Genomic DNA, 10,712 nt, shown 5'->3' on the forward strand with positions numbered 1-10,712 from the left:
TACTCCAAGTGCAATCTGAACAAAGCCTTACCTTATAAAGCCTCAATGCTACATCCTTTCTTTTATATTCTAATCCTCTCAAAATGAATGCTAACATTTGCCTTCCTTCCTTTACTGTTCCTGCAGATGTGCCTTGCAAAAATTTCATGTAACTCCAAATGTGTTAAGGAAATTTCACCTTCCATGAAGACTACTGCACGTGAATCCAGTTTCTCATCTGCTTTTGCCAATGGGTACTGCCAATGAAAAGACAGGTTTTATCAGGTACAGTCACCAGCTCCACACACCTGGGATGGTCAGATCCAGGGTCACTTTTTGAGTTCTTGTGTCAGGGGAGCTTGCTTTAGTGTGAGGATTTGTGGGGATTGTTAGTGATTGTTCTGGAGTTGTGACATTAAGGATGGCAAATCATTCTGCAATATATTAAAGTTAAGTAGGTGATTATAGTTATCAAAACAGTAGTTAATTGTTTATTGTTACCTTTGTGTTCATAAAATATAAAACACTGCAAGGAGAGCTAAATCCTCTCCAGAGCATCTGTTGTGTGGATAGCAGTCCTTTATATCTCCTAGTTACAGCTTCCTTGTGGCTCAGTTTAGTCAGTCTCAACACTTTGTTCTGTACCTAAATCTGGAATAGAGGCTCACGGTTTTCAAAGCAGCTACCATGAGGATTTAATTTGTTCACCTTCACAATGTTTCTTGAAGTACCAGTGTTACTGGGGTCATGTTGATTAAACCAGGGTAGCATTATGTGCCTTAGAAATGTGAAAATTGACTTTTATTAACACCAGTTCCTAAAAGAGAATCTCACTTTCAGTGACGACTGCTGCTTGCATGTGGATTTGCAACATGCTGGGAGGTGACAAATGCTTTTATATCTCATCAGCTCAGTGATTCAGCTATAATTTACCATGGGACAAAAGACAGGACAGTTGGTGGCTGGCAGTGAATACCTGCTCCTCACATGGCTCCGTTAACTATGAATCATTTCAACTGTCTATCTCCCAAAAGTAATTCCGTGGGCCTGCAAGGCACGGTTAGAACAAATGGTGAACGGAGAGCTGGGCAGCACTGTTTTCAGAAAGGAAACTGCAGTGTTTTTCGTTTATCAGTCTTATGGCAGCATTCAGCTGTTTACATTTATCTGCTTGAATAGGTCAATGAGATTTGTTGAATATGTAATGGTGCAAGTAGCTAGTGAAGAGACTGCAAAATGCATTGAAAGATTAAACGAAGAACGATGCGTGCAAGCAATTCGGAATCAGAATCTGGTTTAATAGGTGTCATGAAATTTGTTAACTTTACAGCAGCAGTACAATGCAATACAAGATAAATATAGAAAAAAACTGAATTACAGTGAGTGTATAAATGTATATTAATTTGTTAGGTTAAAATAAGTCGTACAAAACAGAAATAAAAAAAGAAGCGAGGTAGTGTTCATGGGTTCAGTGTCCACTCAGAAATCAGATGGCAGAGGGGAAGAAGCTTGTCGTACGTGGGGGTGTTGATGGCGAACCCAAATGCAAGGCACAGACACTGAAGTACTAGGAGCAGGACTAGGTGTGTCAAGCAAGCAAGGGAAGTGGAGAAGAAACGACGTTGGACATGACACAGGCCCTGGACGAGACTAGGACGCAGGGCCTGGGCTAGGACTTGACTAGGAAAGCAGAACCAGGACAAGGACTCTGAGCCAGAGACTGGACAGGGACCCGGAACCTGGGTCTTGACTCGGGCTCGGACCCTGGATCTAGGCGAGGAAAAGATGTGGCTACAGGATGAGGAGTGGCAACAGGACTGGACGTGAAACTCCTGGACAGGATGAGGGAACCCCAGCACCGGGCTGGGTGAGGTATTCCTGGGCTGGGCGAGGCACATGAACGGGATGAGAACACGAAACCTTGACTTGGTCGAGGGAGACAGGAACGCAGAGCCTTGGAGAAGGAAGGGAAAGGGAACAGTCCAGCAACTGAAGCTGAACCCAGGAGCTGTTTATATAGCCAGCCCAAAATAAGAAACATGTGCTTCAATTAAGGCACCAACAGAAAAAGGGTAAACCGGAAAACTATGAATAAGGATCAATGGACCGGTCCATGAACTGGAATGCAGACTTCACAGACCGGACCATGACAAAGCTGTTCCTGAGTCACTGAGTGTGTGCCTTTAGGCTTCTGTAACACCTTCCTAATAGTAACAATAAGAAGAGAGCACGTTCAGGGAGGTGGGTATCCCTAATGATGGACGCCACCTTCCTGAGACACCTCCTTGAAGATGTCTTGGTTACTATGGAGGCTGGTACCCATGATGGAGCTTACTAATTTTACAACTTTCTGCAATTTACGTCAATCCTGTGCAGTCGCCATGCCCCCACCCCATTTCAGATGGTAATACAGCCAGTCAAAATGCTCTGCATAGTAATCTGTAGAGGCTTTTGAGTTTTTTAGGTGACAAACCAAATCTCCTCAAAATCCTAATGAAATATAGCCTGAAGCTATAAATTGAGTTGGAGGCAAAAAGAAAATTGCTATCACCACCAACTCTAACTGATTGTCTAGAGTGGAAGCCATCCAAAACAATTGCTTTAATTTCTGGCCAATTAAATGTCAGATATTGACATGTCGTGCTCCAGAATCCTAATATCTCTTGCCATGGTATAAGGTCTTCTTCAGCAAGAATTCTGGGTTTGTTCACTACTACTAGCTCAGAAACAATCAGGATTCATGCAATAACTGCTGGTAATGGTAGTCTGAAGGAACAAGAATTTAGTGAGGTGTTAAATGTCTGATCTGAGTGCTGAGTAGAGGAGGCTTGACTCAAAAACAGAGCAGCAGAGATGATTTAGTGGTGATCAACAACTTTAATAATAAACGGCGAAATTATATAAGGCCATAAAACCATAAGATATAGAAGCAGAATAAGTCCATTTGGCTCATCAAGTCTGCTTCACCATTTCACCTCATTCTTCTGAATTCTAGTGAATACAGGCCCGGAGCCATCAAATGCTCTTCATATGACAAGCTATTCAATCCTGGAATCTTTATCGTTAACCTCCCTTGAACCCTTTCCAGTTTCAGCACATTTCACAGCACTCCAAGTGAGGCCTGACCAGTACTTTATAAAAACTCAATATTACATCCTTGCTTTTATATTCTAGTCCTCTTGAAATGAGTGCTGACATTGTATTGCCTTCCTCACCACAGACTCAACCTGCAAATTAACCTCCAGGAAATTCTGCACAGGGACTCCCAAGTTTCTTTGCCTCAATATTTTATTGTATTTCTCTCCATTTAGAAAACGATCAACTCTTTTATTTCTTCAACCGAAGTGCATGACTATACATGGCCAAAACTGTATTCCGTCTGCCACTTCTTTGCCCATTCTCCTAGTCTGTCTAAGCCCTTTTGCAGCCTCTTTACTTCCTCAAAACTAACTGCCCCTCCACCTGTCTTCATATCATCTGCAAACTTTGCAACAAAACCATCAATTCCATCATCTAAATCATTGACATATTACATAAAAAGAATCGGTCCCAACATAGACTACTGTGGAACACCACTAGTCACTGGCAGCCAACCAGAAAAGGCTCCCTTTATTCCCACTCTTTGCCTCCTGCCAATCAGCCACTGCTTTATTCATGCTAGGATCTTTCCTGTAATACCATGGACTCATAGCTTGTTAAGCAGCCTCATGTGTGGCACCTTGTGAGAGGAATTCTGAAAATCCAAGTACACAACATCCAACAATTCTTCTTTGTCTATCCTGCTTGTTATTTCTTCAAAGAATTTCAACAAATTTGTCAGGCAAGATTTTCCCTTGAGTAAACCATGCTGACAGCAACCTAATTTATCATATGCCTCTAGGTACCTGAGGTCTCATCCTTAATCAACTCCAACATCTTCTCAACCACTGAGGTTAGACTAACTGGCCTATAGTTTCCTTTCTTCTGCCTCTCTCCCTTCTTGAAGAATGGAGTGACATTTGAAATTTTCCAGTCTTCCGTAAACCATTCCAGAACCTAGTTATTCTTGAAAGGCCATTACTAATGCCTCCACGATCTCTTCAGCTACCTGTTTCAGAACACTGGGGTGTACACCGTCTGGTACAGGTGACTTATCTACCTTCAGACCTTTCAGTTTCTCAAGAACCTTCTCTCTAGTAATAGTTACTTCACACACTTCATCCCCCCTTGACAACTGGAACTTCCACCATATGGCTAGTATCTTCCACACTGAAGAAATGCAAAATACTTATTCAGTTTTTCTGACTTTTCGTTGTCCCCCATTACTATTTCTCCAGCATTGATTTCCAGCAGTTAGATATACACAATCGCTTCTCTTTTACACTTTTATGTACCTGAAGAAACTTGTGGTTTCCTCTTTAGTATTATTGGCTGGCTTAATTTTGTAATCCATCCTTACCTTCTTAATGACTTTTTTAGTTGCCTTCTGTTGGTTTATAAAAGCTTCCCAAACCTCTAACTTCCCACCATAGTTTTACTCTTATATATATCCTCCCTTTAGCTTTTATGTTGGCTTTAAGTCTCTTATTAGCCAAGGTTGTGTCATCTTGCCTTTAGAATACTGCTTCCTCTTTGGGAATGTATATATCCTGTGCCTTCCGAATTGCTTCCAGAAATTCCAACCATTGCTGCTCTGCCATCATCCCTGCCAGTGTTCTATTCTCAACAATTCTGGCCAACTCCACCCTCATGCCTTTGTAATTCCCTTTACTCCACCGTAATATTGATATGGCTGACTTTAGCTTCTCCTTCTCAAATTTCAGGGTGAATTCGATCATATTATGATCAGTTTCCCCTAAGGGTTCTTTTACCTTAAGCTCTCTGATCACTTCTGGTTCATCACACAATACCAAATCCAGAATAGCTGGTCCCCTCGTGGGCTCAAACATGAGTTGCTCTAAAAAGGCATCTCATAGGTGATCTAGAAATCCCCCCTCTTGGAATCCAGCACCAACCTGGTTTTCCCAATCTACCTGAACTTTTGAAGTCCCCCATCATGATTGTAACATTGCCTTTTTGGCATGCATTTTGTATCTCACACTGTAACTTGTAGGTCACGTCCTTACTACTGTTTGGGGATCTGTATGCAACTCCCGCTGGGGTCTTTTCACCCTTGCAGTTCCTTAGCTCTATTAACAATGATTCAACACTTTCCGACCCTATGTCTCCTCTCTCTAATGATTTGATTTCATTTTTTTATAAACAGAGCAATGCCTTCCTATCTGTAGATACGCTGTGTATCCTTGGACATTAAACTCCTAGCTATAATCTTCTTTCAGCCATGATTCAGTGATGCCAATGACATCATACATGTCAATCTGTAACTGTGCTACACATCCATCTACCTTCTTCAAATATAACACCTTCAGTCCTGTATTCACCCTTTTCAATTTTGTCTGTATTTCATGTTGCAACTCATCCTGTTGACTGCAATTTTGCCCTATCAACAGCCTCTCCTCATTACACATTGCCTCTGTTTGTAAACCAGCTAGCTCACCTTATGGTCTTAGAATCTAATCATAATGTTATATATGTCATCCAGCAAACTCATCTTCAAATGATACCTTTTTGTTGCTCTGACCTTTTAGATTAGATTATGAGAATGCTCAGTCCTCTTTTATTGTCATTTAGAAATGCATACATGCTTTAAGAAATGATACAATGTTTCTCCGGAGTGATATCACAGAAAACAGGACAAACCAAAGACTAACACTGACAGAACCACATAATTATAACGTATAGTTACAGCAGTGCAAAGCAATACCATAATTTGATGAAGAACAAACCATGGGCACGGTAAAAAAAAAGTCTAAAAGTCCCCGAGTCGATTGACTCCCGATTCCCTGGTACCAGGCGGCAAAAGGGAGAAACTCCCTGCCATAAACCTCCAGGCACAGTCAACTTGCCGATGCCTTGGAAGTCGACCACAGCCGACACTGAGTCCGTCCATCTGAAAACTTCGAGCCTCCGACCAGCCTCTGTGATACAGCCTCCCGAACGCCATCTTCTGCCGAGTGCCTTCAACCTTACCCCGGCCGCTGAAACAAGCAAAGCCGAGGAATCGGGGCGTTCTGCTCCGGAGATTCCGGTTGCCACGCAGTAGCAGCGGCAGCAAAGTGGGCATTTCAGAAGTTTCTCCAGATGTTCCTCCGTACTCTCATGTCTGTCTCCATCAAATCAGAATTGTGCACGATCCCCTACTTGACAGATTACAGATATCATTCACCGGAGAGCCCGTGCACGCTGCTGTCGTGCCGCCGTCTTCTCCTCCTTTCTATTCCATTCTAAAATGACCAAGGACTTACTTGCTGATTAAATTGTAATATGAAGCAAGAGAAGCAGGTCCTTCCCAGCCTATCTCATGTACAGCCCGTATGTACGAGTGAGTGTTTGGTCACCTGGAAAGATGGATTTACCATTTGCTGCAGGGTTGCAGGCATCCCCTTCCAGGTGGTAACCTGGCTGTCGGCGACATTAGAACGGTTAAGTTAAAAGTGCTGGTTTCACTACACATTGACCTTGGTTGCCAGGTGACCACGCTTTTGACTTGTGAAATGTTCGGGTTACAAACAATTCTCAGGAACAGAACCCACTGGTAACCTGGGGAGGTCTGGTAAAAGATATAAAGATCTTACGTAAATACAAATAAGGACATTTTATCGCTTTTGTGAGGTCACCTTTGAAATGAGTACCAGAAACAGTCTTTATTTTCTCCAGAGCAGGAAATGAAATATGATCCATTGTTATGAGGAAGCATCAGATATCAAAAGAATTCTTGACCTGTTCCAAATTGTTTTAACCAATGTATAAATCCTATTTAGCATTAAAAAATAATGCATTGCATTGGCCAAGCTCAATCTTACTTTGATTCAGAGGTTGGAAGGTCAAGCTCCATTAACAGATTGAAGCCTATAAACAAAGTAGTGTTGTCAAAGATAGCATTTTTACCATAAAAAGTTAAACCGAGGTTCCACTTGACTGTTCAATACATGTAAAAACTTGTTGTGTCTAACTTGTATAAAAGAACTTAAAATGTGAGGGACTGCTTCCAACACTTTCGTTCCAACAGTGATTTGAAAACAAGATTTAAGATGTGATAATAGCTGTATATCAAAGAGGAGTTTATTAATTAATATTTGCTAAAGACGTTTCATCAATTATTGTGTTCAATTTCAAAATTATAACAAAATGCAGAAAGCATCACTAACATCATTGACATTAAAACATTATAAATAGGACTATTGAGTAATTTCAGAAAGTAATTGTGATAGAACGCACAATTATAAGTAAACAAATCATGAATTAGTTGTGTTTTTCATCACATGGTACGGCAATAACAAGATACCAATATTCTCTATTTGTAAGGCAGAGAAAGTAAGGAGAGAGAGTTTCAGGTGGGAATGCATCGTAGGGTTTAAAAAGAGGGAGGGCAGGGTGAAAACAGGAGGTTGAGTAGAGAGGCAGAAGGGATCAGAGGGTGAAACTTGCGAACTGTTGGGGTGGGAGTGGTGGAGGGGAACGGGAGAAATGTACAGGTAGATTTCATACCTTCTGTATATTCTCACTTTCTCAACTTTCTCTTTCCTTCCCATCCCTTTCTCTCTCACTCCCTGCTCACTTTCCCTCACTCCAACTACTTCTCTCTCCCTTTCTCTTCACCGACCATATACCTCAGTCTTTCTTTTACTTACCACCTTCTCTCTGTCTGTTCTTTTCTCATTTTCTCTCCTTCCGTCTCCATCTTTCTACTTCCCTCCCTTATGTTCCCTTCCCCAACCCACTCCTTCCATTTTTCTCTGTTTCTCGCCACCTTATCTCTCTACCACTTATCCCTCTGCATTTCTCACCTCTCTTTCCACTCTCCCTCCCTGCCTCCTTCTTCTTTTCACCTCACACTTCACCCCCATTTGTCAGGCCCCTTTGCCATAGCAGGAAATGGAAATGAGATTTATGACCTTTACCCCCTTGACTCAGTTCAGTGTGGAATGTCCAGAAGACAAGCAGGAGAGGAGTGAGAGGGAGTGTCTGTGGCTAAAGTGAGATTCCAGCCCTAAGGTGTGAGGCATTCTTGACAGTGAGCCTGCCATCAGGGGCTGCAATGGGAATCAATCTGACAGACTAGCGTGATTCCCAGAAAGATTTTTAATCCATAAATCTGACGTGTTTAGGTAATACAGCAACCATTAAGCTTGACAAGTTTGTTGTTCAGATGTATGTAAAGCAATCCCATTGGAACCGCTCAGCAACTCAGTCTCAATTTATAACATCAAAGGCAATTTGAATGATCACTTAACACTCCCTACTGTTTATAAATAATCCTGTGCCTGAATTGTATCTATTACAGGAACGATGTACTTCAAACAGTAGAACATTGCTCATAAAGGACTTAGAAGACTCTGATGTAATGAGAAAAGAATGATCCCTCAAGATTGACAACGATTTCCGGCACATGATTTTCTTTTTTTTTGTAACTCTTTAACGATGAGTGGCAGGGCTTGAATGCTACCAGCTCCTACAAAATGGAACAGAGTGACACTGGAGACAGCAAGGTTTCGCTCCCAGATGAGCCCAATGCTTTTTCTGCTTGATTTGGCCATCAAAGCATGGAGGCACCTTCATGAACTCCCAACAGCCCCCGATGATCCTATGACTTCAGTCTCTGTGGCCGACGTGAGAGCATTGGTGAACCGATGGAAAGCATCCAGCCCAGATGGTGTACCTGGCCGAGTACTAAAGACCTGTACTGATCAACTGGCTGCAGTGTTCACTGAGGTCTTTAACCTTTCACTTCGGCCATCTGAGGTACCCACCTGAATCAAGCAGGCTCCAATTATACCAGTGCCTAAGAAGAAGGTGGTAACCTGCCTCAATGACTATCGTCCAGTAGCACTTACATCCACAGTGATTAAGTGCCTTGAAAGGTTGGTGATGAAACATATCAACTGAGAAATGATTTGGTTCCGCTCCAGTTGCCTGCCATCACAACAGGTCAACAGCAGATGCCATATCGTTGGCTCTTCACTCAACCCTGGGACATCTGGACAGCGAAGATTCATACATCAGAATGCGCTTCATTGACTACAGTTCTGCAATCAATACTATCATCTCCTCAAAACTAATCAATAAGCTCTGTAAGGGGGTTTCGTCTTTTATCTTACTGCGGAGGCTAATTAAAATGGCTTCTTTGTTAGGTTAAATGCTGGGAAAGTCTCTAGCTAGACATTTGCTTGGGTTAATACAGACAGCAGTGTGCTATTAACCAATTGGGATAGTTGTTATGATTTTGGTGTATCTGGGAGATTTGTATGTGCGGGGTTTTGGGGCAGAAGGCGGGAGAGAGAGACAGAGGATGGACCAGGTGCTGTGAGGTCCGCTAACGGGGTCGGACCCCGAGGAGGGCGTTAGGCGAGGAGAAGAGACGGAGACGGACTTGTGTGGAGCGTCTGGTCGACCACCGTTGTTGGTCCCAGGGGGCTGGTCGAGGTGGTCCGAGGGGTCGCAGGGTGAAGAAGAAGAGTCCCAAGCTCCAACTGTGCACGAAGAGATTGAACTTTGGTAAGTGTGACGCCTTTTATTTTCCTTTTATATTTTATTCTCTATCAAGTTCCAGTAATATCTATAAACTGTAAATCATTTAATCGTATCTGGTGTAATGTCTGTTATTTGGTGGGGTGGGGTACATCACACAGCATCCACACAAACTAATTACCCAGTTTGGCGGGGCCGAGGGCTGTTTCCCTAGACGACAGCGAGCCGAGCGACCCTGAGGGTGGCCGGGTGGGCTACAGCTCCAAGACCTAGGCCTCAATAGCTCCTTGTGCAACTGGATCCTCAATTTCCTCACTGAGGATGCCATTCATTTTGGATTGACATCAACATCTCCTCCACAATGTTCATCAGCACAGGTGGACCACAAAGCTGTACGGTTAGCCCCCCTGTTCTGCTTGCTTTATGCTTATGACTATGAGGCTAAGCACAGCTCCAATGCCATTTTTAAGTTTGCTGATGAAACAACTGTCATTGGATGTATCAGCATATCGGAAGGAGATTGAAAATCTGGCTGATTGGGCCAAACCAACATTCTCTCACTCAATGTCAGCAAAACCAAGGAGCTGATAGACTACAGGAGAAGGAACTGGAAGTCCATGAGCCAGTCCTCTTTGTGTATCAGAGGTGGAAAGGGTTAGCAATTTTAAAATACTTGGTGTTATTACCTCAGAGCATTTGTCCTGGTTCATAAGTGAAAGACGGAGGAAGCATGGCAGTGCCTCTAATTTCTTGACGTTTGCGAAGATTTGGCATGCCATCTGAAACTTTGACAAACTTCTACAGATGTGGAGAGTATATTGACTAGTTGCATCTCGGCTTAGTATGGAAGCACCAATGCCCTTGAATAGAAAATCCTACAGTAAGTAGTGGATACGGCCCAGTCCATCACAGGTAAAGCCCTCCCCACCATTGAGCACATCCACACGGAGCGCTGTCGCAGGAAAGCAGCATCCTTCATCAAGAACCCCCACCACCCAGGCCGAACTCTCTTCTCACTTCGGCCATCAGGAAATAGGTAGAAGAGCCACCAGGTTCAGGAAAAGCTATTATCCCTCAACTGTCAGGCTCTTGAACTAGAGGGGATAACTTCTCTCATTCAAACGCTGAACTGTTTCCACAACCTATGGACTCACTTCCTAGGACTC

General features: G+C 42.9%; 1 long non-coding RNA gene across 1 annotated transcript in view; it reads left to right on the top strand.

Annotated features, from left to right (window-relative positions):
* LOC140200488 (uncharacterized) overlaps window positions 1–9,582 on the top strand; it is a 76,920-nt gene extending 67,338 nt beyond the window's left edge. Inside the window, exons 2-3 of the long non-coding RNA XR_011886639.1 lie at window positions 127–264; window positions 8,363–9,582. This is a non-coding gene — a long non-coding RNA (uncharacterized lncRNA). The remainder of the gene's footprint in view (window positions 1–126; window positions 265–8,362) is intronic.
* The last annotated feature ends 1,130 nt before the right edge of the window (window positions 9,583–10,712 follow it).

Source organism: Mobula birostris, chromosome 7 (genome assembly GCF_030028105.1).
Source record: "Mobula birostris isolate sMobBir1 chromosome 7, sMobBir1.hap1, whole genome shotgun sequence".
Taxonomy (NCBI): domain Eukaryota; kingdom Metazoa; phylum Chordata; class Chondrichthyes; order Myliobatiformes; family Myliobatidae; genus Mobula; species Mobula birostris.